The sequence below is a fragment of the Aedes aegypti genome, unplaced genomic scaffold (assembly GCF_002204515.2).
Source record: "Aedes aegypti strain LVP_AGWG unplaced genomic scaffold, AaegL5.0 Primary Assembly AGWG_AaegL5_hic_scaff_2263_PBJ_arrow, whole genome shotgun sequence".
NCBI classification, from domain to species: Eukaryota; Metazoa; Arthropoda; class Insecta; order Diptera; family Culicidae; genus Aedes; species Aedes aegypti.
In genome coordinates this window covers 1-14,834 of record NW_018735777.1, presented here as the reverse complement: position 1 = coordinate 14,834, position 14,834 = coordinate 1, and the positions used below count along the sequence as shown (strand labels likewise).

Sequence of the window (14,834 nt, the reverse complement as noted above, 5' to 3'; positions counted from 1 at the left end):
ACAAAAATTGAAGCCGTCAGAATTATTTCAAATGTGAACAAAAACTTTTTTCAAATTTCTGAACTAAATCGTACAATTTCTTCGTTTTTCCATTGTCAATCGATTTATTAGACTATGGACAAGCATATACAGTAATACCTCGATATAACGTAACTCGATTTTTATTTTCGTTACGTTATATCGAGGTTACGTTATATCGAAGCAATTTTTTTTCTGAATTTCGTTCATCATGTATTGTTTGGTGAGAAAATGGGTCTTACATTGATATTATTGAACTAGCAGGCATTTTCAGTTTATCTCACATATTTTTTAAAAATATTTTTCCGTATTAAATTTCCTTATATTTTTCTTTTTGTTTTATTTTTTACTTTTACCTTTTTATTTCAGTATTCCCTAATGAAATATATTCAGGAAAAAACTTTGGAGGAATCCTTGAACACTCGGAGAAACTATACAATAAATTCATGAATGAGATCTTTCAGAAATCTTTAAAAATGTTAATGTTGAGCAATCCATGAACATTTCTAGCAAGCAGTTATGGAATTTCAAGAATTCTGTTATGAGGAACTCGTGGTAAAACTCTTGAAGCAAATCGTTTTGTAATTTCTGGACATAATTTTAGAATGAATGTCCCAAGAATTCTTTGAAAAATGTTTTTTTAGAATCCATGAAGAAATCACTAGAAAACTGTCAAAAACAAGAACTATCTTCGAGTAATTTTTCATGCAAAAGTTTCTGAACGAATACGTTGTGAATTTTCGGTAGTATTTTAGGAGAGATTTCTGGAGGATCTCCGGAGGAGAATGCTCAGTTTTTGGAATCCCTGAATATATTTTTGTAAAAAAAAAATCCATAGAAAAATTTCTAGACTTATCGTCTTTAAGAATTACTTTAAGAACCCAATGAAATCATTGGAATCTTTCTTTAGAAATTCGTGTTGGAATCAATGAAAGATTTCATTTCACATAGAATCCTTGAAGAACTTAAAGTAATATATAGAATGGTTTTTGCATAAATATTTGTAAAAAGTTCTGCAGAAAATCATAATTAAATTGGTGGAGAAATGCCAAGAAAATTGTTCTTCAGGTTTTTGGACGAATACTTGTACAGTTTTTTAAATAATTTGTAGAGCATTCCAAGAATCATATCTTTAAAAAGGCCGCTGGAAGAATTCATGAAAAAATGCTGAAATAATTTATAAATTTCTAGACTCCGGAAAAGTATAAGGTATCATATGTGGAATTGTTTGTAGAATGCATAGCTGAATCCACTTTGTATCCTGGAAATAACACATGAATATCTGGAGGGTCAACTTGTAGAATTTCTGGAATATAAATGAAATAATTCCGACAATTTTAAGAATAGGTTTTATGTTTATATATGAATACCAGGACAGTTTAAGATAAGCTCATGGAGCAATTATTTTCGGAATATCTGGAGGCATCCTCAAAATCCGTCGAGAAATTTCGATATCGATTTATGACTGTATTCAGTGGTAGTAAACGCACAGACAAACAGACGTCACACCCTTACCGTTGTCCATCGACCACCTTTTTAACGGTCGATTCAAATATACACCGTGTCCAGTATATTCTCATACAAATTCGAGATAACATTACTTAGTGCTTGTTTAACTGACATCATTGGTGATAATATTTTTTGAAAGTGGTTGTAATACTGATTCACTACAGGAAATATTTTGGAAATATTTCAATTATAAACTTATTTTATCAACTTAAGAATTTACGAAAAATATTTCCAGCTCATAGGCAGAGCCCAATTTCAATCTGCAGTTATCGCACATATATTTATCAAATTTTATCAATATTTATCTATTCAAAACGCAATATAATTAACTTAAAGTTTCTGAAACTTTGTCGTGAATGCTCTAATTTTCACATTGTTAACCAGACCAATATGAACAAAAATTCATTTTAAGTGCAAAACACGACTTCAATGGACATTTCATCACTTATCATAGCAATTATTTTTTCTTATTCATAAAACAACCTATTCTACATTAGTATAATACTACCAGACTACAATGAAATACTACGACATTGGATTATCCTACATTCAGTGAAGTTATACCAAAGAAAAGAAAAAGTGTATGAGAATATATTGGACACGATGTATTGTAGGTGGTCAGTCCACCGGCAGCGCTCGCATAGTTTTTGTTCGTGTTTGACGTTTACACACTACCGCCATCTGTTGGTCTACCGGCCAAATACATCAATTTTAGCATTGGGCGTACATGCTCTCTCGACTATGATTTTGGTCGCTATTTGTTATAAGTGTTACGTCTGTTTGTCTGTGGTAAACGCTCGAATTGCTTTGATTTAGTATTGGTTGGTGTTTGAATCTTGAAAAATGTTTATAGCAGTTCATAAACCATGTTTTTGATAAAAATTGTAAAAATAAATGGGGTCAAAAAAAGTTACGTTATATCGAGGGTAAAAATTACGTTATATCGAGGTTTACGTTATAAAGAGGTTACGTTATATCGAGGTTACGTTATATCGAGGTATTACTGTAATACAACCAGTGTCGTGGACTTTGTCGTCAAACGATAAAAATGCCGGGGATCCAAAATGTATTGGTGTGTCCAAAATAATGAAAAACAGTGCTTCACAAATCAATTATTTTCGACGTTTTTTGGATCCTACAGAACCATTGGGGCCTTCCTTAGCGGAGTGGTTAGAGTCCGCGGCTAAAAGCAAACCATGCTGAAGGTGTCTGAATTCGATTCCCGGTCTGTCAGGATCTTTTCGTAATGGAAATTTCCTTGATTTCCTGGGCATAGAGTATCATCGCACCTACTACACGATATACGAATTGTGAAAATGGCAACTTTGGCAATGAAAGCTCTCAGTCAATAACTGTGAAAGTGCTCATAAGAACACTAAGCAGAGTAGCAGGCTCTGTCCAGTGAGGACGTTAATGACAAGAAAAAGATGACCATATGGGCATTTTTATCTCGTAGAGGAAGTTTTTCTCTACATTTTGGCATGTTCTTTGACTTAGTTAAGCTGTAGAATTAATCAATTGGGGTAAAAAACTAAAATCATTTCCTTAGGGGGTCCAAAAAACGACCGTTACCCTACTGTATATATCCCATCAAATTGTGTGTTTGGTGATATGCACGAACCCATTTCGTCCATTGCACTAAAGATCTAGCTCTTTTTCGAATGATTCGTACATTGCGTATAATACGAAACAACGAATTCCGATTACAAAATGTTTAGTACAATATAAACAGTCATTGTTTGTTTTGATTTGGAGCTTGATTTTTCTTACGAAGCTGGTTATATACATTTTACGGAACTGATTCGTTGCAGAAAACAACGAATAATTTCGTAGTTCAAACGAATGATTTCGTTATATAAAGCAATATATATTTACAGTGTGGTTTTTAATAAAGGCATTCACTCTTATACCTTCATATAATGAATCGTAGTACTGAACTGATTTGTACGAATGGTTTTGGTTCTCAAAGGACTACATCTAATATAGGCCTCAATATATATAAGCGTAACCAGTGCACAGTGGTCCAGAAACGGTCTTCTACAAAGTTGCTTGTATTGGCCCTTTGTTTGGTGTTATTAAAAATTAGGGTGGTCCACAGTTTCATAGAAATGGTACAGTCAAGTCTCCCTAGCTCGATACTGAATCGACCATTGATTTAGGGAGGTATCGAGATAAAGAGCAAAAATTTTTCAAATTTTCAAATTTTCGTAAATTTTACAAAATACATTAAAAATAGTTATCTTCTTCTTCTTTCTGGCGTTACGTCCCCACTGGGACAGAGCCTGCTTCTCAGCTTAGTGTTCTTGTGAGCACTTCCACAGTTATTAACTGAGAGCTTACTATGCCAATGACCATTTTTGCATGCGTATATCGTGTGGCAAGTACGATGATACTTTATGCCCTGGGAAGTCGAGAAAATTTCCAACCTGAAAAGATCCTCGACCGGTGGGATTCGAACCCACGACCCTCAGCTTGGTCTAGCTGAATAGCTGCGCGTTTACCGCTACGGCTATCTGGGCCCTCAACGTGAATATAATAGTAGAATTTTGACTCTTTCACCGTGAAGTAGGTGAAGAGTCAACAAAAAAAAATGAAGTTTTATCACCCAGAAACTAGTTGAAACCCTTAATTTTACTAATTGCGTAATCATAACATTCAAATTTATGGATTTTATCAACATTTGGAGGATATCTGAAACTTTTCATGAAAATATCGAGTTAGAGAGGTAAACTAGCATGAGAAACTCAAACATCGAGTTAGAGAGGTATCGACATACAGAGGGATCAAAGTATACTAAATTGAAGGAACCGCGCATTCCATCGAGTTAGGGGAAATTTCGAGTTATAGAATATCGAGTAAGGACAGTTGACTGTATAACTAACTTTCTTATTTTTGTAAATTATAATATACATGCTCCAGCAAAGTTTTAGATCATTCAATTTCAAGCATAAATTTGCCAAAAAACAGTTTTTAATTGACCGATTTAGAATTTTTTTTTTCTTATGGTGACAGAGGGTGGTCCAACAAAAACTGATTTTCAGGCTGCAGCGTTTTCAATTCTAATATCTCATCAAAGTAGTCTATGAAACACTTTTAGAGCATTCAAAAATACGTTATTTGGTGAGCAAAGGAAGTCGCTATCTCTTTCCGTTTGGAAGTTATTGTTGTTTTCCTTGTAAAACACGCCTACCTACTTTGATTGTGAATATTTCTGATTGGGGCAAACATAAAAATAAATTTTGACGGCAATAACCTTTGAGCTAAACTAGATATCAACAGTCTCTTTGTATGAAAATTTGCGTTTTTTCAAGTTCTAAAGGTCGTTCATAGACTCCTTTGACGGAAAGTCTTGAATTTAAAATATACATAAAAAAACATGAGAAAATATTGTTGATATCTATTTTAGCTCTAAAGTTTTCATTTTGTCAAAAGTTATTTTTCATGTTTGCCCCAATCAGAGATATTCACAATCAAAGTAGGCGTGTTTTAACAAGAAAAAACAACAAATGCGCGCTTAGACAACTTGCAGATGATGCTGTGGTCTCTATGAAGGGCCCACGAGCGAAAATCTTGCAAAGACCATTGCCAAATTTCCTTGATAATCTATCCACTTGGGCTGGACATTTAGGGATCGAGTTTGCGCCGCAAAAACTCAACTGGTTGTATTTTCTAAGAAGCGGAATCCAGCCCAACTAAAGCAGAAACAGACATTGACCAGTCTTTGATTTCAAAATACCTTGGGGTCTAGTTTGATTCGAAATGCACTTGACGAACCCATATTAGGTATTTAACGGAAAAATGGCAACAAAGGATCAATTTTCTACGAACAATTACCGGAACATGATGGGGTGCTCACCCGTAAGACCTCATAAAACTGTATAAAACAACCATTCTCTCTGTTCTAGGGTATGGCTCTTTCTGTTTTCTCTCAACAGCAAACTGCCACCTGATTAATTGGAACGAATTCAGTATCGTATCGCCTTAGGATGTATGCACTCGACACATAATGCGAGCCTAGAGGTACTGGCAGGCTACAGAACTGATTCTGGGAGCTCTCGCTAAGAATACTTATCAAGTGTGGAGTGAGCAACACGCTCGTCATCGAAAACTTCGAAGAATCGCTCAAACTGAATACTCAGTCAAAATTCATGATAGTTTATTTCTACTACATGTCATCTGACATTAGCCTTCCATGTTATAACGCTCCACGTGTACGCTCCACCAATGGCAGTTCCTCTGTTGAATCCTCTGACCATGAAACAAGCTATTCATGGAATTCCAGATCAATTTCGATGTATTACTATCCCACGTATTTTTAACGCAAAGTACCGGAATGTCGATTCCTACAGGGAATTTTTAATGAATACTAGATTTAAAATCACTCCGTTACCAGGAATATCAAAAACAAGCAGATGTTATTGGGCATATCGACATACAGAGAGGAATCGGGAATGAAAATCACATCGCGATAAGGAGGATATCAAGATATGGAGAGTGAAAATGTATGCAGAATTCTTCTTCTTCTTCTTGCCCACTGGGACAGAGCCTGCTTCTCAGCTTAGTTTTATATGAGCACTTCCACAGTTATTAACTGAGAGCTTTTCTTTGCCAAAGTTGCCATTTTTCATTCGTATATCGTGTGGCAGGTACGATGATACTCTATGCCCAAGGAAGTCAAGGAAATGTTTACTACAAAAAGATTTAGACCGACCGGGAATCGAACCCAGACACCTTCAGCTTGGCTTTCCTTTGTAGCCGCGGACACTAATCACTCGGCTGAAGAAGGCACTATGAAGGGATCCAACAAATCTCGCGCAACGTTTCATAATGGAATATCTAACATTGAGAGACTCTCTTTGTTTACTTTCTCTTTAATCATAACTGAGTCACATTAACCTCTTCTGTAGCGTTTTTTGTATGAAACGCTAGTCAAGGAAATTGCCTTTCGATTCATAGTGAAAAAACTTCAAAAGCTTCAATATTCCACTGTTACATCCGAAAGAAAGCGAGAGAGGAGAGAATCTCTCATTTGTACATAGGTCCTCTAGTAATGTTCAGCGAGAAATCATCGACATAGGTAGAAATATCAAGATGTAGAACATCGAGATGTGCAGAATCGACTGTAGAATACAAAGCGTAAATTGAAAACAACTAAGATAATTGTGATTGCGAAACCTATCATTCCAATACATAATTTCCCATTTATTTGACTCTACTAAATTTGCGAAGCACGTAAAAAAGTGACGTTGATTGAATTTACGTTGAAAAAGACACCGTAAATTGAGGTGTTAATGGATATTATTTCAATACTTTGCCTACATCACTCCACTGTGCAGCACCACCCAAAAATCACACACAGCGGTGTCGGCTTCATCGGTTTTGCAGTCGATGCATTTTATTATTTTTCATCTCGACTTCCCGAACAGGCTATTTTTCTATCGAGTCAGTCCCTGCTCTTGCATATTGGTCATTCCACGCAGTGGTAGAACCATCCCCAGTTCGGTCGACAGGTTCGCTTTCGACATCGCTTTCCGCATCTCCAACCATCCGAAAAATTCCGCGCCCATACGAACTGCACGTTTGTACCCGTTTCAGCGTTGATTCTATAGGTACTCTCCTTGTTTTTTTTTTGGGTAAAAAACTGTTTGATTGATATTGATATTAATATCAAGGCTTTTTATGTGGTTCTCCGTTGGCTCTTGCACTGACCGTTCATATTCGTTCGGTTCCTATGACGGACAAACCAACGGGAATCGCACTTTTTTCCTCCCATCCTTCCCGGCATTGATCCATGAACGGAGGGCTTGGCGAAGGGACGTCTGGATGGTTTTGTGTTCGCCTGACTATTTGCGAGCCAAGCTCGGAAAATCCTGGCCATTGTTTGGCATCCATAGCCACGGCGATGTGTTCCGGATTTCATCATTTATGAAATGCACTTTTATAAATACAAAACCATCGCGCTGAACGATACCGGCCTTCGCTCAGCCAATCATACATGTCGAACGATAGAATAGAAAATTAGTTTTTTTCACGCTCAACTCAACTCAACTGTCTGGATCGAACTAAAATAAAACTTTGTTCTTTTCTCTTCTATTTCGATTTTTTCATGATAGGCACTTGACGAATACGATATTCAGCCGGATCTTCCACAGGCCCTGCGACTGCTGGACGAGATGAATAATAACTTCAAACAGGTTTCCGACCTTGTTGGCAATATGCTGCAGCGAGTCAAAACGGGAGAACTGTCCACAGAGTACGGGCTGAACTTCCTGGAGATCAAATATCACATGCTACTCAACTATCTGATCAATCTGACTTACGTCGTGCTTAGGAAATGTTCCGGTAACTTCAAATCCATTATCCCAAGAATGTTTCTCGAATAATCACGTACTTTAACATTTTAGGTCACAAAATCGAGAAAGACCCCTCGATCGATCGCCTCATCGAAATCCGCACAGTTCTCGAAAAGATCCGTCCGATCGATTACAAACTGCGCTACCAGATAGACAAACTGGTCAAAACGGCCGTTACCGGTGCGAGCGTAGCCGACGATCCGACATCCTTCAAAGCAACCCTGCGAACCTGATGTCCCAGCTGCCGGAAACGGCAGGTGCGGACGGGGATAGTGGTTCCGGAGATGAATCGGATGACTCTGCCAAGGTGTTGCAAAAACTTCGCAAGGCAAAGGCAGCCAAGGCGGGGCTGGGCAAACCGGAAACGAGCAGTACCGGTGAGGTGTACGTACCTCCCAAGCATATGGCCGTGCCGTACGAGGAGGAATCCAAGTCCGATCGGGCGAGAAAGCAGATGGAACGGGCACGGAAGCGAGCGCTGGGGTCCTCGTTGATACAGGAGCTGAAGGAGGAGTATCTGGACACGCCGGTGGAGATTTCCTCCAGCTCGAGAGCGCTGCAAAAATTGTCCCGCAAGGAGCGTGAGCGAGAGGAGTACGAGGAGAAATATCTGACGCGATTGCCGATTACCAAGGCGGACAAGCACCGGAGTCGGAAGCTTACTACACTCGGTAAGTGTTATCAAGAGGTTTCAGCGATGAAATCTGTTTGCTTAGGGGTCGTCCATAAATGACGTAGCTTTTTAGGGGGGAGGGGGTCTTCGCAAATTTGTGACGAAGTGTGACGAGGGGGAGGGAGGGGTCCTAGCTAGTGGACGTAGCATTTTGAATCAAGTCCGTAAAAAGAAAGGCGCTGAGAAAAATTGCATACAATTATTTTTTATGACACTTCTTTTTTTTTTACTTATAAACTTGGGTTATAAAATTATGATTAAGCTTCAAAACATTCATATGACAAGATTGAAAAAATATTTATGAAACTTCAGATTTTCTTGATAAATGCTATCAAACATATGTTTTGAAGCTTCAAATCATTATGTAAATATTATATTATATTCGTGTCCAAATTAATAAATTTATAAATAAACGAAATAAGTTTAATGAATTGATTAAAAATCAATGCTCTAACTACTTGTAGTACATTTTTTTTGCGATTTGTTAACATGACATAAAGTCTGCCGTTTTAGTTTTATCCATATTTTCTTTTAGGGCTTTATTTCTTCAAGAAAATAAAATATGCTCTTCTTGGCAAATATTACATTTAAAGCAAGATATTTATTCCGTGAATTATGCCTTCAATGTTGCAGGAGATCTCCACCCAATCAACTCATCATTTGTTTTGCTATATCAATGCTATTGATGGAATAGCCTGAATATTAATGAGGATAATAGATTCGAGTGTTAATAAAATTGCCCTATCATTAAATTTTGTCAATAACTCGGTAATTTGTAAGATCAATTCAGTATGGAAACGATAAGGAAAATCAACTGAAATATTAATAGAGATTATTGTATTTGTATAATAATCGCTAAAATTTTCTAAACATTCCAAATATTTCAAGTTTAATCTTTTATGTATCTGGCCACTGTTTGCTAAAATGATTTGAAATTGGATAATATTAACGATGATTCATTTCAAATTAATATATTTTCTTGATCATCTTCATTGAAATCTTTTTCCTAACAACGAATAATTTAAAAAAAAAAAAAACAATCTTCTAATATAACGAAATTTTTGTTCAATATATTATAAAATATATTGGACCCTAACTCGACAGTAACGAGCTTCATCAATCCAATAAAAAAAAATTCACATTTTTTATAGTAAACTTATTTTCTATGGTAAGAACAGCAATAGTAATATAATTTAGTCTATAAGAAACTGGAAACCAAAACCAAGGAAAATGTTTATTTAATTTTTTTCCAAATTACTTTTGAGCGCTACTGTATATCAAACTATTAGAATAGATTATCCTTTCATTTCAGTCAGTAATCAATATCAAACTTTGTATTGAACTTCTCAATTCCAATTTTTTGTTTCAACCCAGTCACTAAGGAAAACAATTGAAAAAATATAGGGAGGGGGGGTGCTCGATATGCTACGTATTTTCCAAAGGGGAGTACCAGCATATGTAACGAAATGCTACGAGGGGAGAGGGGGGTGTAAAAAATCAGTGAAAAAACGCTACGTCATTTATAGACGGTCCCTTATTGTTTATACCGACTTACTCAATTCTTTTGTGAGTCAAATCATTATTCGAAAATATTAGGTACAGGGTGTAATTTGCGAACACCGTTCAAACTTTGAACCAAGCTGAACAAGTTGAACATTCCTACATGGTTTACCATAATGATTTTTTATGTTCTTTTTGTAAATTTCCTTGGAACTCACTAGATTTGAACCGTAATATCTTGAAACTAATAGTCCGAAGATCAACACGAAAAAAAAAATCATTTGGGATTATCTATTTTAGAATTTACGGGAAAAATCTGTAGAATGGCTAGCGGCCTTCAGAAAAAACGTCCCCGAACATTTTTAATTTGCCTTGTTCAGTACGAGGCAATCATTTTGAAATTATTTAGAATTCATTTTTTGTGAACACATAGATGCGTTGAATGAAGTAAATGAACATTGATTTTCTATTGGTTTCAACGAGACATAATCTTTCCCATATTTTGTCGTTTGGATTATATACGGACACCCTGTAGACCCGTATGGTTGGGAGCAGGGATTGAATCTTGAGAAAATTGAGAGAATCTCTCACGTATCGCTCTCTGTAACTATCATAACATGCTACACATTATGAGAGACTGTTTATCGTATACTGCTACAACTTTGATCAGATTGGGGGGATAGCAGTGCATGATAAAACCCCTCTAAACAAGCTCCAAACCTGGGGGACACTATTGCTATTGGAAGTTTGTGGATTGTTTATCGTGCCAGTAAAGAAGAATACCTATCCTCAACGGTAAACGAGCGAGAAAAATTGATTTTATCACCGCTCTCTCTTTGGGGCTCTCGCTCGCTGCTTCCATTTATCAGACTTGTTACACCTTGCGATACAATGACGATCGTGGACCGCAACAGATGGGATGTTTTTCTTTGCTTCCTTTGATCGTCTTTCACACTCAAATGAGAGCGAATTCTGCAATGCCTGGTTGGGAGACAAAACATAGAAAGGAAGTAATTGTAATCGAACGTCGAATGGAAGAATTGGATGTGAGTAAACATTTATCTGTAGAATGATTCTCCTCCGAGAGAACACGCAGAGAAATATATTGTAAATTCAACAGATTTCTGCATAGGTTCAACAAATTTTATTGTAGACTCACGGCTTACCAGCATTTATCATTGTTTCAATAAATATACTCATTTATTCCTACAATAAATATTGTTGTTTCTAAAATGCCTCAAAGCAGCTAACTGTCAAATACAAAAAATATATTTTTTGAAACGAAAATATCCTTTGTTGAATCTATAAAAACATTGTATTGAAGTAACTGTATGAGTCATGTAGAAACAAAAAATAATAACTGTTCATTCAATAAAATAATATTTTAATTTTAATAAAGCTCAACCAAAGTTGCAAAAGGTGATGTTTTTATTGATGCTTGCTCGTTTATTATATAATCATGTTTATCTAATCAGAATGAATGATTGTGATGTTCTAGAACAAAGTTCATCTCTGGATGGTTCCATAGGTTGTGAGCAGCTCACATCGAATTTCACCAGCCGTTGTCGTTGCTGAATAACCCAGACGGCACATTCTGGAACAAATATGCAAATTGATTCATTTGTTAAAGCCTGTCCACGATAAATTTCGGACACTGATGGCGGGTGTACCACATAAAGTTCGAAAATTTTACAGAAAGAAGGATTAACATCCTTGTCAACTGTTTATTTTGTAGATATAACTCTTTTATTCTGAAATAAACAATTGCTTTTGTTGAATTATGAGTAACTTTTTTTTGCTGCCATTATTTGGGTGCCCGAAATTTAACGTGGACAGGCTTTAATTACATAGACTTTTTTATAATTACCTTTTGCTTTTCTTGTGCGATAGTTTTCCTCCCGCCGCTAAAAGTATAGTTTCCATTTCTTCGGCACATATTGGCTGAAAATAAATTGTGTGATATATAAATGAAATGCCTTCTGAAAGTATTAACTTGCCTCAAATACTTACCGTCTGATAAATCAAAAATTTGCAGCAATTCAATGAATTCTTATCGTTTTTCACCGGATATACTTTCAGCTCTATTCATTTCGTTCGCGTCACTTTTTCTCACAAATACATGATGGCGACCATAAATAAAAAAATATTGTAGATTCTAAAAATCACAATTATAGAAATAATAATTGTAAATTGTTGAAGCGAAAATCTACTACCATATTTTCATTCAACTAGAAATTTTGTTGTTTTAAAAATATGCTGGTTTAAAAGCTAACATGCGAATGAATTGATTTGATACATACACAAATTATTGATTCTAACCAATGCGTTCTTAGTTTCAACATATTAAAATTCTTCTGCGTGAATAAGTAATTCAACGTTTCATATTATCGACCTTTGATAATTGTGCTTGTATGGCATATTTCATTCTAAATAAGTTATTTTATATAGCATATTTCATCTCTAAATAAGTTGCAGCTAAAGTTTTATGCTTTTGGAGATTTTTTTTTTGTGATACTGCATTGTAGTAACTGAGACATTTTTTCGCCCCACACCATGTTTTGCACCTATTAATGTCTGTCAAAAAATGAAATTTACAAACTTTGATGTTTTATGAGTTTTGTCCCTAGTGCTATTGCCTGAAAATGCCGAATACGACGCTTAAAATGGCAGAAATCTACATTCTTTGGAAGTCCCTCCCCTTGGTTATGCGACCTTGCCGCGATGGGAGGGCATAATCCATTAGCCCATAAGATGGAAACCAAAAACGTAACCTGTAGTGGTGGTATCACATTTTGGCATTTTGCTTAAAGCCGCGTCATAATTTATATTGCATAGACGCAATAATATCTCGGATGTGATCCAACGGACGTTCTGCGTCGTTGATATCATTGATGCCCATTTCAAATAAGCAATCTATTCGAAGAGGACATTAATACTATTGGCGACGATAAGTTTGCGTTTTGCTAACCAGAATGATCCGTAGCCACTCTTACTATTAGTTAGCTAGACACATCGTTATCATATAAGACGTAGGGAATATTACTCTGAGGAAAATGACTAGTAGATTCACTGAGTAGAAATAAGTGGCGACAATATTATTTTAATATGGTTTCTACATTGCTATAATAAGGAATACCTCTTTTGTAACAATGGTATAAACAATCTAATTCCAGCTTCATTTTCGCAAAAATTACAAGTAGAAAGTAGGCGTTGTGAAGCATTGCATTTGCCACTGAAAAGTGAATCTTGTAGGAGACTGTACTATATCAAACTTAAGGTAGTAATGACTATGGGCATACTAATTTTGAGAAATTGTTTAACAGACAAGGAAAGTGACTCATTTATTTAAGAACATATGAACGTAATGACCAATAAATACATTCAACAACAAGGGTAACGAAATGAAACAGAACACTATGACTAAACAGCCTAATTTTGTTAAGACTTGATGACAATTAGCATTTGAGATTTACGTAAAAGACAGAAGTAATCACAATAACATTACTTAAACGGACACTTAAATGACAAGCTGTTCAAAATAATTTCGACCAGACAGTATATGAATGACACTACTTTTCCAAACAAATTCTGTTGGAGCTTCTGATTTTCACAATGCTTCTTTTTCTCAGAAGCAAGGGAATATGGGTATTTTCCAAAAACTACCACGTCACAATACGAATAAAAAAACAATGTTCATGTGAGCACCATAGCCTAGTCCGTCTGAGTATTGCTCCTGGTAGAGAGGAAACTTGGCAAAAGCCAGACCGAGGGCTCAGCCTTGACAAGTTAAGCTGTCAGGTAGCTCCAACTGAATAACATACAAAAAAACTTCAATGACTTTTGAGCTGAAATAGATATCAGCAATCTTTTGGCATGAAAATTTGTGTTTTGTTAAGTTCTAAAAGTCGTTCACAGACAACTTTGACGAAAAAGCTGAAATAATAAAGATAGGGCAATGAAACTATTTTGAAGATTTTTTTTAATGGGAATCTGGTAGAGTGTCCAGAGAAATTTCGGGATTTCCCGTTTCCCGGGATATTAATGATGCCGTCCTGGGAATCCCGGGATTTCACGAGATGAATGTAAAATTTGATATAAACTAGTATATTTAAATACAAAACATTAATATTTTATCAGACTCAAACTTTATTCGATAAAATATAAAAGCATCATAAAGGAGAGAAAATAAAAAGGTAATTTTTTTTATAGAAAGACTAAACTACCAAATTAGTAAAAGCGTTTTTTCTTTTATTGCGTTTCATTACAATATTTGTAGTTATCAAAACTGTAAGCCAATCTGGATCTCTAAATTACATTAATTAACTTCAAGTATGATCCAGTACAGCACCTTCAATGATTTACAAAACGTTTCTCTTGTACTTGGAAGATGGTGATGATGATTTTTAAAAAATTTCTGGATCAAATTGTAGACTTAAATGTTTACCATACTTTCATTTATACCATGACATGCCATGACGTTAAATAAAACCTCAAGAATCGAAGAAAAATAATATTTCCCTCCCCTTGGTTATGCGACCTTGCCGCGATGGGAGGGCATAATCCATTAGCCCAGGGATTGAATCCTGAGAAAATTGAGAGAATCTCTCACGTATCGCTCTCTGTAACTATCATAACATGCTGCACATTATGAGAGACTGTTTATCGTATACTGCTACAAGTTTGATCAGATTGGGGGGATAGTAGTGCATGATAAAACCCCTCTAAACATGCTCCAAGCCTGGGGGACACTGTTGTTATTGGAAGTTCGTGGATTGTTTATC

At 35.8% G+C, this 14,834-nt stretch overlaps 1 pseudogene; it reads left to right on the top strand.

Annotated features, from left to right (window-relative positions):
• Positions 1 to 7,640: 7,640 nt before the first annotated feature.
• LOC110680978 lies at positions 7,641 to 8,613 on the top strand (annotated as a pseudogene).
• The last annotated feature ends 6,221 nt before the right edge of the window (positions 8,614 to 14,834 follow it).